Consider the following 18861-nt stretch of genomic DNA (forward strand, 5'->3'; position numbering starts at 1 on the left):
ATTCGACTAATACATCATGTTCCTGGCACCAATGACCGTATCTGAGCACTAAGACGTATTTAGTTACCGTAAAATTGTATTTTCAGAGTACGGTGATGTAAGTGAACCTCGCTAACAAGTTCAGGGACCACCCATGTATTTTACTCTTACCTAAATGTAACCATTTTCCTTTTGGAAGTCGGACACCCAAATGCTCGGGAGTACCTCTGGGCCAAATTGTCAAGCCCACTAGCCACTGTAACCATGCCAACCAAGTGTAAAGAACACACTAAAGAAAACAAGTATACAGAAAAATATTAACATACACATTATAGATGCTGATATGTTTTTATACATGGTCAAATTATGAACTTCATTTGTCAACATAGAATTGGGAATAATATTTTTATGTGTAAAGCACTATTTGTAAAGTGATTTTTCATGAAGATTTACAGAGTGAAAGGTTTATTTTTCAGCAAGTGTTATTACTGTGGGGAATCAGAAGTCTAAGTCTAGAAACAAACCGGCAAATGAGATCACCGAGAGCAAAGAACTGCAAAATCACAACAGCACGTCACGTGACATCTCAAATCTACCAGCATTTACCCAGCTGCCTCTAGTGCAAAACTTACCAGAGAAGCTAGGAAACTAAGACCATGACAATCTAACAGGAGTCCGGGATAATCAGGTACCTGCTTATAATAGGTACAAGTCCGGAGAACAGGAATACAGGTAGTATCACAGACGACAGCCTTTGTAATTAAATCAGTGTTTTTTCAGTATGGCCGTCAATGCGAACCATAGGTGCCTCCTTTACAGCCAGTTACAAGCACATAAATTTATCTTGAAGCAGAACTACAACACAACAAATCCTTATAAATCAATCACTAATGCCGAGTAACTAACACCAACAGATAAGAAAATAATACAGATCATCTGGTCATAAAATGACATACTGCACAAGAATATGTTTTACCTCGATACCTCGATACAATGAGACCAGCCCTCTTCTTCAAGTGTTGCTTCAAATCCATGATATCACTTTCCCAACTAGTCACCGACTGGTTCTCACACGCCCAGATCTCTTGAGCAACCTGGCTGATCAGCCTGAAGCCATGGCTCACCAGACACCAGGACTAATCCACCGTCCCATTCCTTCAGTGCCTCAGAAAGGGAGTCGATGGTCTCAATGTCAAGATGATTTGTCGGCTCGTTGAGCAAGAGCATATGCGGCTGCCTAAATGCCAGGCACGCAAAGATAACACCAGCCTTGTGCCCATCTGACAATTTTTTCATTGGCATTACCTGGGCGTTCCATGACAGGCCGAACTTGCCAATTGCAGCTCTCATCTTCTCATCATTCCCAGGGTATCCCCTCATCATATACTGCAGGGCTGGCATGTCCAGGTACAGCTTCTCAGTGAGATGTAGATGAAACTGTGCAATGCCTAATGATTGTGGCGCCTGATCATCCCATCCAATGGAGTTAGGTCACCTGTCATGAGCTTCAGAAGTGTGCTCTTCCCTGCACCACTGACCGACCAATGCAACTCTTGAGTCAAGGTCAACACCAGAGTAAGGTTCTTGTAAATGAGATTATCTGAAGTGTATCCAAAAGTGACATCAGCAAACTGTAGAACTACTGGTAGGAGTTTGCCAAAATCAGTAAAGCAGAACACAATGATCTTTGTGCTTGACAACCTTCTCAGCAAGACCACCACACTCCATTATAGCAAGAGTTTTCTCTTTGCGAGCCTGACAAGCAAGCTTTGCAGATCCATGACCAAACTGTGTGATGTACTCCTTCATATTAGCAATCTGTTCCTGCTCCCATTTGTACTGCTTCATTTGATTCTCTTCAAATTCAGAGCAGGTTTGCACATATTGGTCATAAAACCCACTGTATAACTTGACGATTTTCTTCTGCATGTGAATGATGAATGTTGGGGAGTGTGAGATGACAAGGTGTACACGCTCAAAATACTTTAATTTCTCTTCCAGCCAGATACATGCCTCAAGATCTGCAAATAAAGGTAAAAACAATTGTCTCAGATTGCATTCAAGTAACTATAACAGATCACTAAAGCCATGCAAAAGAGACTAGAACATATAAGGGAGTCATTATTTTAAGTGTCTCACCTGGTTGAGGGAATATTACAAAAAAACATTATTTCTAATGAACAAATGTCCGAATTTCAGTTTTCAGTTATTTCAGATCATTGTACAAGACTCACCAAGATGGTTAGTTGGACCATTAAGCAAAAGAATGGTCGGATTCATGAACGCCCTTGCCAACACAATCCTCATACGCCAACCGCCAGAAGAGTCTGGAGTTGGCTTTGCATGCATCTGCTTCTCAAAACCTAGACCAAACAATTTCTGAAAAGCATGCATTTCAGCAGTTGATGCATCCATTGGGTCTATCCCCGCCATAGGCACCGCCGCATCAACCTCAGCGCACCACCTAAAGTGCAGTAAAAATATATAAAGATATTGAGCTATCTAAAATTTGAAGCAACAGCTACTCAAAAGAAAACTCAGAAGACATTTCATTGTTATTCTAATAAATATTTGCACACAACCAATACATATGTAGTCGGAGAGCTCTCATGGCTGCAACGAAGATGTAGTAGCACAAGTGTGCACTGCCCAGTAAGCACCTAAGCTACTTTCGTTTGTCCACCTCTCTCTACCTACATATTCACACTCATTCCCCACCCATCGGTGGATTTTTTGTCATTCCTTACTTTACATTCCTGTGCTCCAAAATTACAATATATTGACAAATTGCTTTGTCCAGTTTGTTGCCTTCCATACAGAAAGAGCAGACAGGGTAGCGGCGACAATTGTCCTATAAACTAACACCCATCCTTACATCAAGCATCATAATAAAAAAAATGACAAGTTAGCATGACTTTTCTATGATATCTCAGTTTTCTTAACCTTAAATTGGTTGGATTATGTTCACTGCACTACCTAAAAGTTGAAGTGAAAGTTAAGAAAATGTAATAATCCGACGGTGCATAAGATATCCTCCTAATCACATGTCGTTTTGAGGGACTCATACAAAATGATGTAAAAGCAGCAGGGCATAGGTCGTTTCGGGTGAAAAAATATAAAGAACGGACAGGAAAGATAAAGAAACTCGTAAAACAGAAAGTTGTGTAGAGGATTACAAGCTTACATCATGGGCATCCTGCTGAACTGCTGGACCTGGAAAATATTGAGATGCAGAAAAGCTTGGTGGTATTACAAGATCATTCCCTTGGGAAGGCTGGTCAGCTTGTTCCCACGAACAGTCCACCCTCCTGGACCTGGACCAAGCCACCAGGCGACATAGGTGACATATCAGATGCGTCAGCAAGCGATTGTTCCGGTTTGAGTGCAGAAACATCAAGCTACTACTCCAGGTACAGCTAAAACACATCCAACTTCAGTAGCAGTTGGCGGCATCGCCCCCACCCATGATCTTGCTCGTGACATGCATTCTGATCCTGCACCCTGACCAGGACTGCTGCTCCTGCTGCGACTATGGCTGCGGCTACGTGACCAACTCCTGCTGTGTGACCAGCTTCTGCTACGGCTTCTGCTTCTACTACTTAGGCTCATGCTATCACTTCTGCCATAGCCTCGCCAGCGGCCTCTATCTGGGCTACGGCTGTAGCTCCTGACCCAACCCTTGTCACCAAATCCTCGACGGTCATCATATCTTACACATCAATCTGAGACAAAACGATTATGTGGGCCTCAGCAGATGTAACATCATTAGTACTGTGTTTGGCTGCTGCCACAGGCAGATAACACTAAACTGCCTTTGCTTCTTTGCCTACTCTTGGTTTATTTAAAGTAGATCAAGTCACCTTCACTTCGACTAATACAAAACCAGTGTTTATCACTTGAGTAGCATGGCCATGCTGCTTCGTCTCAAAGCAACAGTAATATTCAGCAGGGATGCACGATCCTGCTGCTACCTTCAACTTCAATTCCATCTCATCATCGCTCACTACAGCAAGAGACCTCTTTAAGCCACGTGAGTCACCAATAGCACCATCAAAGAGCCGGATCTCTTCATCTAACCCTGGTAAAACAATCGATACACATGCTGAAACTGCCTTGCACTTGTGATACAACAACTTCTACGGTCGCCTCATACACAAGGTTAAGACGTGAGACACCTACATCAATTGCACCACAATCGCCATGGATGTGAAATGTGAACAGGCTACATCCTTGGCAGAAGGAGATCCCATAAAATCCTTGGCAGAAGGAGATTTACTGGCCATGTGCCGATATCGAAGAGGAAATCTATCACAAAGAGTATAAAGAGCCAATTTTAGCATCAATTCGTATATGGGATTAATTTGCCTTGTGGAAATAATTAACATTAAAAAGGTTATGATCCAGATCCCGGTAAGCAACCAACTAAAAGAATTTCCATGGTTCCATGTAAGTACCTAAGCTACTTTTGTTTGTTCACCTCTCTGTATGGATAGGAAAAATATCGGTACTGAAAATGACTGTAAAAGTAGCAGGACTAAGATAGTTTCGGGTATGAAAAGTATAAAGAACAGATGGTAAAACACAAAGTTGTATATATGATTACCAGCTTACATCATGGGGCATCCTGCTAAACTGCCGGACATGGAAAAAGTTTGGCTGCAGAAAAGCTTGGTGGTACTTACAATATCATTCCCTTGGGAAGGCTGGTAAGCTTGTGCGCTGCTGATGTTCGCATCGCCCCACCCATGAACGGACCACCCTCCTGGGTTTGAACCAAGCCACCATGCGACATAGATGACATATCAGATGCGTGAGTGAGCGATTGTCCAGGTTTGGGTGCAGCAACATCAGCTGCTGGTCCAGGTCCAGGTTTGGCCTCAGCTAAAACTGGGTCGGCTTCAGTTGCAGGTGGCGGCACATCAAAGCCAGATCTTGCCCACGGGCTGCCTTCTGACCCTACACCCTGATCACAGCTTCTGCTCCTGCTGCGACTATGGCTGCGGCTACGTGACCAACTCCTGCTGCGTGGCCAGCTTCTGCTACGGTTTCTTCTCCTAGTACTTAGGCTCCTGCCATCACTTCAGTCATAGCCTCGCAAGTGCCTCTATCTTGTCGACTTGAGCCATCCCGATCAACAAATCCTCGCTTCCAGTCTTGCTTAGAAAATAAAGTGCAAGCAACTCCAGAAGCCCCAGCCCTTCCCTGTGTACCCTATGCAATGCCCATAATCTTCGATCTCAGTTGGAAAGTCATAATTGATTATCACTCCTAAAAAAACATGGGAACAGTGAGAAATAGGAGGACAATTAGTAAACATCATTAGGCTTGACACAAAGAGATGTCAAACACTAGTAAGATTTTAACATGTGATAACCAAAAGGCCTCACCAAATGTCTTTGATGTTGAGTCCACGAGCAGCAACATCAGTTGCTACTAATACTAGAACCCTGCCAGTCTGAAACTGATTAAGATTATGATCCCTTTAACCCTGTGATTTATCGCCGTGAATGCTTGCAGCAGCAAAACTACGGCCAATCCCACACGCAAGTTGGCCGCACAATTTCTTGGTTAAGCAAAATAGCATGACCTTTCAACCCCCTTCTTCAGCTCTAAGAATCTGTCCTCCAAACGGTGCTGCTTATACATTGGTGGAACTATCTCTATATGCTGCATCCATACACAACTGTAAAACTTAGAAATGGACCATCCAGCAGAAATGGCCAAAAAAGTATGATACATCAAATGCATTATACTAAAGTTGAGTGCTCACGAAATACTACAATACTTAGCACCAATTGGCAGTTGTCACATTAAGACTTAATAATGCACCTAGAGCTTCTAATTGAAGGCGACCATCCAGTATGACAAACAAACAAACAAACAAAAAAACAAGAATGTGGTCATGAGGATTACCTCTGTAATGGATTTGTTGGCAACAAGTTCATCAATGCTATTGATCTCGACAGCATCTCTCCGTAAATCACCAGCTATTATTGTAACTTCATTTGGCCAAGTGTCCACATTTGCATCGAGCATAGAAAGGGAACTCGCTCTAGTGGCAAGGAGCCTCTTATTGCACTTTTCTACTTCGTCTCTGGTGATATGATCTCCATGAGCCTTTAAATTGCTACTGAGGTTAATAGGAGAAAGGCCAGAACTTAATGCCTCAGGATCAACAGAATTTGTGTTATGAGTGCTCTTTATGTCAGCTCTGACATCAAGGGACCTATACATCTTATGCTTAGCTAAGCTGTTTTGGTGTGTCCAAGTTCTTCCTGCAGAAACATCAGCATTGCCAAGAGACAGTACGATCGCGAATGGAGGTGCAGCCATCATCTCTTGTTTCCAACAACTGAACATGATGGGTAAAATGCAATTCAGCAATCTTAACGGCAAGAAATTGTACAGAATAATTTGAAATTCAAGGACAATAAAATTAGGAACCCAGAGGTGACCATGGAAGTATACCTTTCACTTCAGATTGTTTTTCTTCTTCTTGAGGAGAGGACCAATCTTCTATCAAATAAAGAGGAGCTGCTGCGGAAGAAGATCCTCCGTCTCCAGTGGGAACTTCCTCCAGACCAGGACTTTTCACTTTCCTTCTATCCTTTTTAGAGCTCAAGCCCTTCGTTGCCAATTTCTCGCCTTTGGAACTTTGCAACCAGATATCATTCCCAAAAACAGGATCATCTTCACATGGATCATCACTCGGTGTAGGCTCATGCTTAAAAGCACGGACATTATACCCATCTCTTGGAAAGATGCGGATTTGGTTCAATATTATGTTCTCTGATATCTCTACCCCTTGGTCAATAGACTTTTGACAAGCTTTAATACCTGGTGGTGTTTCTCCATGAAGTAATGCATCAATTTGTGCCATCTCCTTTTTTGCGTAATGATCATATCTTTGAATCCAAAACCTATTATATTTCCCTACTTTACCCACGGTGTCCTGTAGAGCAGCGGTACATACATCCTTCAACACGCCTTGCAGGCGTCCCGCCTCTGAGGTATGAACTACGAAGGTGCCCACTGCTAACCTCACCTCATAACTATTACCAGTACTTTTATGCAGTACCTCAAATGCCTCCCTTAAGGCATGCATTCCCAACCTGATTTTGCTAACATCCCTCTCAGGAGCTAGAAACATGTGGTTCTTTTTGAATTGAACAACTGTAACTCCTTCTCCTGACATGAAATTCTTTCTGTTTTCACTTTCCAGCTTGATTTCAAATGTCCCATTTGGGTTCCGCCATCCCATTACATAAAGGTTTCTCCCATATAAGCAAATGTCAAGTGTACGACCAAGGTACTGAAATGTGAAGGTAAAACAGCCAGCTGGAGGAGTGGTAAACAGCACCTTGTTGTTTCCAAATAAGCTAGACAAGTCAAAATGCAGGCCATTCAATTCACACCATCTACGCAGGCGTCCGATTGCATTTGGATAGGTATCAAGAAACTTTTCTAGGTCATCCAATGAAATAACTGCTGTATCAGGTCCGGTTTCCTTGATATACTCCATTGCCTATATAGAAAAATAGGGACTTAATATTCAAACTTTAAAAAAGTAGTACCCCTAAAGAGAAACCTAATTTTTTTTTTTTGCGGGGAAGAGAAACCTAATATTCAATCTGGAAATGATTTAATTGAACATTATAAGTATAACTAGGTAATGATATAGATGTTCCTTTCAACCATAATAGTGAACCAATAATAGCTTAGTTGTACAGTTCATTTTTTCCTCTTTCACTTGCCTTTTCTTTCTTTTTGCTCTTCTTTGTTTGTTCTTTCGCTTCAGCTGGCTGTGAACTTTGCGCCATCTCAGTGCTCTCCTTCTGATACAAATAACGCTCATTTAGATACGTGTTCAAGAAAAAATAACAATAATGAATCAATAAAATACTATGTACTGTCTGTGTTAAGCAACTAACCATTCTCTGGAGCATCATGGAGAACCCATCAACAGAAAAACCTGAGCAAAACAAGCGAACGGGGCCACTGTTGCCAATAGCCTTGTTCAAAGCTATCTGTGAATATATGCCCTTAAGTCTTGGAAAGTCAGGAAGGTATCTGAAAGCTTTGATTCGCTTTGTAATGGATTCCCAAGTGTCAGCATCCCTCTCACTGGTAGTATCAACAAGTGAACTTATTGTCTTTTGTGTACCATTATGATGGTGAACCTTAAAGTCTAAAGGCATCACACCCTGCCCAAGCTTAAATAGGTCAACTATCTCCTTCCTTGACTGAAAATCAGCAGCTCGAATACTCTTCAGAGCTCCTTTCATCAGAGAAGACAATGCCATACGAATGAAACCCCTCATGATACCTGTCCCAAGATATGAACAAAACATATATCATTGCGGATTATTTATATGCCTGTGCACAAAGAGAGATATGCGCATGCATAACATATGGAGAGCAACAAAATGGATACAAGCAGTGCGATTCAGAAAGGAGATAGGGCATTTTGATGTTGCAAAACCACCAAAATTTTGAGCAAAATTTCCAGCCCTCGAAAATGCATATGAATTCTCTAACACGTATGCTCTCCAAACTGGTGATATGGCAATTAGGAGAAGAAATGACAGAAGACATAAGTATTATCAAGAGACAGAACTATCATCAAAACGCCAGCCTCATTCAAGATGCGCTTGGTTATCACAAAGAGTAAATTTTACACGCATACATATGCACTAGGGTGTGTCACCATCATGTAAGAACAGTGTCCAGTAAAAGAATATGTGATGATACCTGGCTGGAGAACAGAGTTGCAACTTGTGAAGGGAAACTTTTCTTGACTGATCAACGAAGTAAAAGTGAGTCCTATTTCAACCACTGTGCCTTCAATTGACCGAACCTGCACCAGGAAAAAATTTGCTTAAGAAAGTCTTGCTGCACAAGTATCTAGCAATAAAATGTAACGATTGGTATGTGACTATCTATAATTATCTGCTAACATAGACTTTGTGAAAAATAAGGCAGCAAATTTACTAACAAGATGAAACATTTACTCCTCACAAACACATACCCAGTATTAACAAGCTCTCAAAGCACAACAGTGACATATTTTCATAACCATTGTAATTTAAGGAAGCGTGTTTATATTCATTAAACAAACGTCGTGATCATAACTATATGAGTGGGTTTTCATGTCCTAGGTCGACTTTGACTTGGTAGGTGGCAGCACATTGCTGGAGACTTTGTTTGTAATGTTGTGTTTCACCTCTGTAAGAGCTGAGTTTATTTTCCTTGAAGCGTGGTCAAGCACATATCTCAAACTTAAGATGAACATCTTCTATTCTCCTAGGGATTGATCACACAACTAAATGTTATGGTTTGACTACAAAATGAAAGAAAAGCAATAAAAGCCAGTAAATATCCTAGTTAAACTGATAAGTCAAAACAAAATAGAAGAGCAAAACCAAAACTATCAGCTAAGACTTTTGTGGAAAATTGATCAATGAATGACACCTACAAAGGCCTGGGATAAAAAAAAATACCTAGACCTGCAGGGGGGTGAGCACATCTTAGCTTTTCACTAAGAAACGGAACATGATGCGCCACACAGAGGCCAAGCCTCTAACACGGGTGGGTTGGGAAGACTAGCTACTGAGCAAGTTATATTATTATGTTTAACAAACTAAAACCCATATGGCTTTTTTTGGTAATAACAATAAGCCATGCCTCAGTTCTCCAATTGGAAGCTGATGGTTAACTAGTCATTTTTTATCCTCTACTCCATCTAATTACGCTCTATCCAAGCTTCAGCAATTCATGATAGCAACAGTAGTTCAAGCTCAGACTCCCTGCAAATAGTGAACTTTTAAATAAACTACGGAATGATCAGTTGAATGACTGAGATGACAAATATATCAGCATGTCAGGTACTGTCTATCCCAGCAACAATCATTAATGAAGAAGCATATCAGCAACAATGCAGCAAGCACCAATGGAGCAGTAGATTTACATAACCAATCTTGAGACAGCACGACGGGAAGCAAAGTAATCTAGGATGAGTTGTGAAACAAACAATACAGGGCGGAATAAACCACAGCTGTGCATTGCAACTTGTAAACAGCGCATAACTCGAGACAAGATATCATCCGTACAACTTATACAAAACTAAAACCAGGAAAAACAAACCATTAGCATGTGATGAACTAGACATGACGTGATTACTAAGAAAGCGGAAAGGGGTTACTATGCATACGGAAAACAGATCATGTAGTATGGTAAGCTTTCTATGTGTGTAACAGAAATCTATGAGAATGATATGGTGGCTACAGTGTAAGTAAAATTGTCTTTTGCATGGCCCTTAAAATTATATATATGCAACAAGTCAGTTTTCCCCAGTGTAGGTATTTTTGGCGAATCCCCGATGCAGGTTAACCCATATTCCCGCAGGAAACCTACCAACATTAGTGTAGCAGAAAATGAAATGATGATGATTATATGACATGTACATGGTAATGCAACTGATCCCCCAACAGCTGATGAATAAATAAGTAAACAACACAGCAAGCTACATATCCCCTGAAATCATGTACATACACGCCAGCTTAGAAGGTTGCCTCCACATGCAGTACCCAATACACATCAGCACAAACATTGGTCTAACAGAATATCAGATCACGACTCTGCCCATCCAAGCTAACTGCAAGCAATTGTGTCCCCCCAACAACAGCACAAGGATCAAGAAGCATCTAGAGACAACGCAATGGGGTGGTGAAATAAACACATAGTCATAAACAATGTTGATACTGTAACTGCAGGCTAACCAATATCCAACACGGAAACTAACCAGCATTGGTATAACAGAAAAAACAGACTATGATGATGATTATAATCCCATCTAATTGGATTCTATGCTAGTTCATCAAAGGGAAAGAACGGAGACCATTACCTTGGCAGGCACAATCCAGCTCAATCGACAGACTGGCAGGTGACAATATATAGATCACCCAAATCAAACCTCCTGCGCAACAAAACCAGAGAGATAAAGGTGAGGTGCATTTTATCAGAATTAGCGAGTGCACATAGGGACTGGAATACGGCTCCTCAACAGCGACGTCTAGCCAAACCACCCAAGCACTTCCCTGCCCTGTCACGCCAGCGATTGTACATCTATACAACGAGTTTCATGGACATGGGAAACCCTGGGCGAGGCGAGCGCGGCCGCTGAACGCAGCGGCGCCCATGCTCGAGATGCAATGCAATCCCCCGACAAAATACCATCATCCGCGAAGCGACCAACCCCCGCTACCCCCATCGCTGCCAAATCGTCGAACAAAACCCTGGAAAATCGAGTGAAATCGCGTGTCGTCGAGGGAGTAACACTATGCGAGGCGAGCGGCCGCTGAACGCAACGGCGCCCATGTTGGAGATACGATCATTCGCGACGCGACCAGCCCCAGCTACCCCCATCGCTGCCAAAACTTGAACCAAAACCCTAGAAAATTTGGGGGAAATCGCGTGTCGTGGAGGGAATCCAAATCCCGCCACCCGAAATTCCAAATCCCGCCCCACACAAAAAAAAAAAAAAAAATCAGAAGGCCAACCACGAGAGGAGGTAGGGAGGGAGGTGGCGCGATGTGATTACCAATGCCGGTAAGAAGGAGGAGGCTCCCTCCAAGCTCCGGCCAGCGACGAGAGGAGGGAGGAAGGTGGCGCGCCTCGTAGGGCTGAGGAGTGAGGAGGCGAAGAGACGTGAGACGGTGAGAGGAGAGGCAGGCCGCCGGCCCGCCGTCAGGAGCGGAGACTGTGGACAGGGAGAGCTGCCCGGTTCTGCGCTTGCCTGCGATAAAAGGAGTAGCTTGCTCCGTGTCGTAGGGCCGAATAGGGCAAGCAGTCCACGGCCCAGTCAAGGCAGTTTGCTTTTCGTTGATCAAGACGCCCTGGTCGGGTATCGGGCCTAGCCCATTTTACTTCTTTTCGATTCCTGTTTCTGTTTTTTCTTTCTCTTTTGTTTGTTTTTCTGTTTTCTTTTTCTTTTTTTGTTTCGTTTTCTTTTCTGTTTTTTTTTATTTTTTGTTTAAATTAGAAAGTTATTCCAAATCGAAAAGCATTGAAATTTAAAAATATTCAAATTTGAGAAGTGTTTGAATAGGAAAGTGTTCAAATTTAAAAATTGACCGTATTTGAAAAAATATTTATATTATTTTTCTCTGTAACTTTCGTCTCGTTTTTTAATTTGGTCTTTAAAACAATTTACCGTCTCAGATAGTTCGGTGGATATCACTATGGATGGCCATACGGGGACATCACGTCCTTACCGCATTTTTTGGAAGGATTTAACCGACGTTGGTTGTTCGAGAATTTTGGCAGGACGTCGGGTACGGGCGGAGCCCCCCGTACCGAAGGTCGTTACCGCCTCGGATTACCTCTTTATCTCTCGTTTCTTTCCTATTTTGTTAGGATTCTTTTCTTGGTCGGCCCTTTCCTCTTTATCACGAGTTTATTCCTATTGCTAACCTCTCATAAACTTCCCCAAGGTCTTTCTTCTTTCCACATAAACAGATCTCTTCACCGCTGCTTTCATCCTCCAAATAACCTTGTGTCCATGTCTCAACCTTGGAACATCACTCAAACCAAGGGAGACCATCGAAGTTCTTCATCAAGTAGCACAATGTCAGAGGTTGCCAAGGAGAAGGCAATTGAGGGTGTTGGATTGCATATATTGTATTTATTGTAATTGCAACCAAACCCTAGGCCTCTGGCCTATTATATAAACACTGAAACCTCACGTCATTATATGTGTGAGGCTTCCCCAAAACCCTTCTACATGGTATCAGACTAATCTCGGTCCTACCCTAGCCATCGCCGCCCCCTTCCCAACCCTAGCCGCCGCCTCTTCGGCGCTGCCGTCCTAGGCCACCGCCACCCCTAGCCCCAACCCACCTTCCGCTGCCATGGAGCTCCCTGCCCTCACCGACGGGACCTCCGCCGCCCCTGCGGCCGCTTCGGCTGCCGCCCACGTACCCGTCGGCGCCCTGCGTCACGCCGGCCCCGTCCTCCTCTCCTTCGCCGTCGGGAACTACTCCAAGTGGTGCATCTACATGCGAGCCTCTCTCGGCCGCTCCGGCTACCTCGGCCACGTCGACGGCACCGTCGCCGCCGCCCCCACCAACGCCGAGTGGGCCACTGCCGACTACACCGTCCTCAACCACCTCCACGCCGCCATCGGTGAAGACGTCACGGACATGATACTTGCGGGGAATCGGACCGCGCGTCATCTGTGGCTCGCGGCACGCGACCTCTTCACCGCGAACAAGGCGAACAAATCCATCTACCTTGACAATGACTTTCGCCAGCTTGTGCAGGGATCCCTCTCCATCCACGAGTACTGTCGCCACCAGAAGCACCTCGTCGATGCGCTCTTCGACAACGACTCTCCCGTGAGCGACCGCGCCCTCGTCCTCAACACCCTGCGTGGCCTCGGCCCTCGCTTTGCCTCCGCCGCCACGGTCATCTCCATGACTGACCCGCTGCCCACCTTCCTCCGCACCAAGGCGATGCTCCTGATGGAGGAGATGCAGCAGGCCAACGTGGCGGCCACCTCCGCCACCACCGCCCTCGTTGCCCAGGCCCGTGGCCCCGCCCCTCCATGCCCCGGCCCCGGCTGCCGCGGTGACGGTCCCGCCCCTGGCGCGGGCGCCGGGAAGGGCAAGCAGCCGGCCAAGCAGAAGGGCCGCACCGGCGGACGACAGGGTGGAGGCGCCACCCAGGCCACCCAGACCGCCCGCACGCCTGCCCCGGCCGGCCCGTGGGTCTGCTTCTTCCCAAGAGCTGGCCAGTGGCGCGCCCCTCCTCTGGACAGGGCATCCTAGGCCCTCGTCCCCAGGCCTACACCGCCACCGCGCCGTCGACCTCGACGCCCACGTGGGACAGCTCGGCTCTCATCGCCGCCCTCAACAACCTCGCGCTTTAGCAAGGTGGTTGGGTCATGGACTCAGGCGCGTCCTCGCACATGACCAACGACGATGGTAACCTCACTCGTTCCTCCCCCCTTCGCACTCCTCACTTCGTCACCGTCGGGGACGGCACCACCATCCCATTGCCTCTTCTGGTTTCACCTCCTTTCGCACACTTTCTGGTCACGTCTTTCGACTCAACCATGTACTCCTAGTACCGCACATTATTCGCAATTTGCTTTCGGTTCGCAAGTTTACCCACGATAATATGTGTTCCATTGAGTTTGACGTATTTGGTTTCTCTATGAAGGACCTAAAGACCCGTCGCGTGATTCTTCGTTGCAATAGTGACGGAGATCTCTACACCTTTCCCACGAGGATCAGCTTTCACCGTTCTTCCTCCGCCGCTTTTGTCGTCACCGCCACCGCCGAGCTATGGCACCAGCGTCTTGGCCATCCCGGGCATGATGCCATGTCGGCTCTTCAGCGTCTAGATTTTATCAAGTGTAATAAATTTAGTCGTACTCGGGTGTGTCATGCATGTCAACTTGGCAAGCACGTTTGTTTACTGTTTAGTCAGTCTACTACAACGTCTAGTGCCATCTTCGATTTTGATACATTGTGATTTGTGGACATCTCCAATTATAAGCACCTCTGGTTTCGATATTACCTTGTCATTGTCGACGACTATTCTCACTTTTATTGGTCTTTTCCACTTCGCAAGAAGCCATGTGCTCCCCGCACTCTCGAAACCTTTTCCGCTTATGCGCGCACGCAGTTTGGTGTCACTATTCGCTCCCTCCAGACAGATAATGGTAAAGAGTTCCTCAACAAGACTGTTGATACTCTCCTCACCACCAACGGCACCGCCCTGCAGCTATCATGCCCATACACTTCCTAGCAGAACGGTAAAGCCGAGCGTGTCATTCGTACCATTAATGATACTATGCGCACCCTTATGTTCCAGGCTCACATCCCAGCTCCTTTCTGGGCCGAGGCTCTGGCCACTGCCACATACTTGCTTAATCGCCGTCCTAGTACAGCCATAAAATCCCAGGTTCCCTACACACGCCTCCACAGTCGTCCTCCCTCATACACTGATCTTCGAGTCTTCGGTTGCCTTTGTTATCCTAACATCGCGTCCACCGCCCCACACAAGCTCAGTGCACGTTCTATGGCATGTGTCTTTCTTGGGTATCCCTCTAACTATCGTGGTTACCGCTGCTTTAACCCTGTCATTGGGAGAATTCTTGTCTCGCGACATCTTGTCTTCGATGAGATGGTTTTTCCTTTTCAGCATGCAGCTTCGTCATCCGCGCCTGCGCCTCCTGCGCCGCGCGGACTCGACGACCTCTTCGACACGTCGTCCGTGCCCCCACCGCGAGCTCCTGCACCAGCCCCGCGCACCCCAGCGCCGGCCCGAGTGCACCTACCCCGGCCTCGAGCGCCCCTGCCTCGACGCCGCCTCGCCCAGCCGGGTCCTCTGCCGCGACAGAGAATTCAGCGTTTTCTCTGCCGCGACCGGATGCCACGGCAGGAGTTCCGGCAGTTTCTCTATCACGGCAGGCGGCCACGACAGGAACTCCTGCTGCACCTCTTGCTCGGTCCGCCGCCGCACGCCGTGCCCCTGCCACGGCTGCTGCCGCCGCGGCCCCGGCGGCCTCCTCCAGTGGGGCCTCCGACCCTCGGCGCACGCGCTCCGGACGCCAAGTGCGTCCCGTGGACAGGCTCAACCTCTCCGTCGTGGACTCCGTTGCCGACATCGTCCCCACTACCTTTCGCCAGGCGATGCATGATCCTCAGTGGCGTGCTGCCATGTCCGCTGAGTACCAGGCTCTCATCGACAACAACACATGGTCACTTGTTCCTCGCCCTCCGCGTGCCAACGTCGTCACCGGCAAGTGGATCTTTCGTTAGAAGTTCCACTCGGATGGCACCCTCACGCGCAACAAGGCCCGAAGGGTTGTTTGTGGGTACTCCCAGCGCCCCGGCATTGACTACGAGGAGACTTTCAGCCCTGTTGTCAAGCCTGCTATGATCAGTCTCGTTCTGCATATTGTTGTCTCCAGCTCCTGGCCCATACGGCAGCTTGATATGAAGAACGCATTCTGATAAGGGGTTGCCCGATCTTCTCAGTAAGCACGGTAGTGATGATGATCACGAGATGAACACAGCGGAGATAACTTGATGATGAAGTGGATGATAACTTGTATGATACAACGAAGTCTCTCGGTTAGTCTATGTCGCCAATGCAACAACTCTCAACCTGCAAGATATTCGCAACTCCACACACTTGCGCACGTAGCCGCCGACCACGAAGCGGTAAGTTGCAACCGTCTAATTCCCAATGGAACATCAGATCACACAAGACTTTTAGGGTATATACCAAATCAATGCAATATGGTGTAGGAATTCGATAGAGTTGCAAAGCAATCAACTATGAACTAGGGTTTATCTTAACGTGGTCTAAACCTAATTTGGGGGCGTCATGGGCACTTATATAGGAGTTCTGGACGACGAGAAGTTGAAAATACACATAGAAATCCGACCCAGATTGGATCTGGTCGAGACAGACTCGGAAGTCGGTCATACGGCCGGTCGACCGGGCCTGGGACCGGACAGTACGGTTTGGACCGGGCCTGGGACCGGGTCATGACTGGGAAGCCGAATTGTCTTACAGTACACCCTCCGGTTGGCACCAGTGCAGGATTCGGTTGGAACCGGGCTCACCCGGCGTGGGGACGATTGGACCGGGCCTGTGACCGGGTCGGCCGGCGTGGCAGCCGGTCGAACCGGGCCTGGCACCGGCCTGGATAGCTTCTTCTTCCTCCCTCGCGCATGCCGCCCGCTCCTCCCTCGCGCGTCCATGGGATGTCTTCATGTCCAGCTTCATGTCTAGCTTCACGTCCAACTGTTCCTCTCCTCCTCGTGCGATGCTTGCTTCCTCTACATACCTGATCATGCATAAGTAAAAGGACTTAGGCAGTATAAAGTTCTCATCAATCAAACTATCATTTAGGAACAAGTTCACCTGTTGTTTGAGTAGCTTTGCACGAGCCCTTGTAATGGGTCCAATCCTGACTTCATTGGACTTGAGCTTCACAGCAGCATCGTCTTCATCTTGCAATGTCCTAACGGGCCACAAGGCCCATGTCCTACCGGGCCTCAAGGCCCATGTCTTGTGGGTCCCACCTACTGTATATTGCCACGTGTCATGGTTGTCGCAACGATGTTAATTTATTTGAGAGCAGATGATGCCACGTGTCATCATTGGGGCAAGCCACCGCATCGCTGAGAATATGGTAGGCGACAAAACAATATCACCCGACCGTAATAATTACCCAATCATTGGCCTGACACATCGGTCGGGTACAGAGGGACCGCCCGACAAGGTGTAAGTCCGTCACAACGGTCTGGGCCAGCTGGGCTTTGGGCTTGGACCTACCCGTTATGGATCTGCGACGCACATTCCTAACCGTCAGTCTGGCCATCTGTGACGCGATATCCGCCACGGTCCTGCAAACCGTCAGTATGAAACCTCCATGACGAATTTTGCACATTCGGCTGACGAATTAAAATCGTTATAGAAGACCCATATTTTACTAGTGAATATTGCAGTTCGCAGTTATATGTGACATATTTTTCCAACATGTCTAACTTAAACAAACATGCGAATTGTATTGAACACATCCTAGCTCAGCCGCTAAACTCTAATGTTGTGCTATGAGCGTTTAAAACCTCAAGATAGACATTGCGTGGCAAAGATTCAGCAACACACTTTAATATAGACTTTGCCCAGAATTTGACCAAGGGCTAGCTCCACCACTGATTCTGTGGACTTATTATGAGATTGCAAGGGATGGTTTCCTTTGAACATACCTTAAAAAAATTGTGAAATAAATAGACCTACAGTTATGTGCTAAGAGAATGTCATCTAGTAGTATTTAACATTTTACAAGTATTCTAATATTAGAAATAGCTTAAATGTAAAATTATATATTAGCTTCTGAAGTTATAGGCAGAAGCAATTTTTTTTTCGAGAACACGCGTAAAGCGTGCCTTATCTTTATAGAAGAGAAAGCATAATAAAGTACAAGAACAGCACCAAGGTGCTGAGAACACACACACGCCACCCGTCCTCCGCCTAGGCCTACTCTCTCGCTATATCTAGCCTCCCTCCTCTCCTGGCCCTCTCCCACAGGTGAAAATCATCTCTAATCTGGATGACCATTTGGTCCACCGTCTTCTGCTCCCTGACGTTTCCGAAAGCCCTCACATTTCGCTGCTTCCAGATCGTCCATGACGTGCTGATGACCATGGAGTCGAAGCAATTCAATAAGCTATTTCCTCAAGTCCGAAGAAGGCATAATGTGCTTCTGTTCACAGGTAACCACAAATTTTACATGATAACCATCATTTTATCAAGTTATTTTTAATTTGTTATCTAGTAAAGTGAATTTTTCATACGGAATTTTCTTTTGCTCCCCGTATAATATTTTGTTCCTCCTATAGTTGCAACTTGTTCCGTGGCTTTTTTTTTGTTCCCATAGTAGTATTTCCTCTGATCCATATTAATTGTATTAATATAAATGTATTTAAACATATTTTAGTTCTAAATATATTCATACTAGTGGTAAGTAATACAAATATGAGGGAGCAGCACTTTATTTACTTTTTTAATCAGCTTGGAGTTGTTAACTTTTTGCACTTAAAATAGGATGGCTTATTTGTTCAAGTAGGGATAGCTGTACAACTAAAATAATCACCTGAGGTCACCCCGTCAAGTGTACACGGACCAATTTGTACCATCAGATCAATCGGCTTAACAAAACCCAACTTTGCAGATTAATCTAATCATCAAGCATTAAATTTGCAATTAGCATTTACCACCACGAGGAGCACTCTTCCAAAAAAAATTTCAAATAGGTGTTCCGGAGAACGTACTTCGCCAAATTTTGCAACGCACGCCCCC

General features: G+C 45.8%; 1 long non-coding RNA gene and 1 pseudogene across 1 annotated transcript; both read right to left on the reverse strand.

Moving 5' to 3' along the window:
* Positions 1 to 753: 753 nt before the first annotated feature.
* LOC127292185 (ABC transporter F family member 1-like) lies at positions 754 to 7500 on the reverse strand (annotated as a pseudogene).
* A 1203-nt stretch (positions 7501 to 8703) lies between these two features.
* LOC127346695 (uncharacterized) lies at positions 8704 to 11705 on the reverse strand. The gene is made up of 3 exons (XR_011744314.1): positions 11579 to 11705; positions 10883 to 10954; positions 8704 to 8836 (listed from the first exon to the last, which is right to left on the reverse strand). It is a non-coding gene; the product is annotated as an uncharacterized lncRNA (long non-coding RNA).
* Positions 11706 to 18861: the final 7156 nt, after the last annotated feature.

This window comes from Lolium perenne, chromosome 4, assembly GCF_019359855.2.
Source record: "Lolium perenne isolate Kyuss_39 chromosome 4, Kyuss_2.0, whole genome shotgun sequence".
NCBI classification, from domain to species: domain Eukaryota; kingdom Viridiplantae; phylum Streptophyta; class Magnoliopsida; order Poales; family Poaceae; genus Lolium; species Lolium perenne.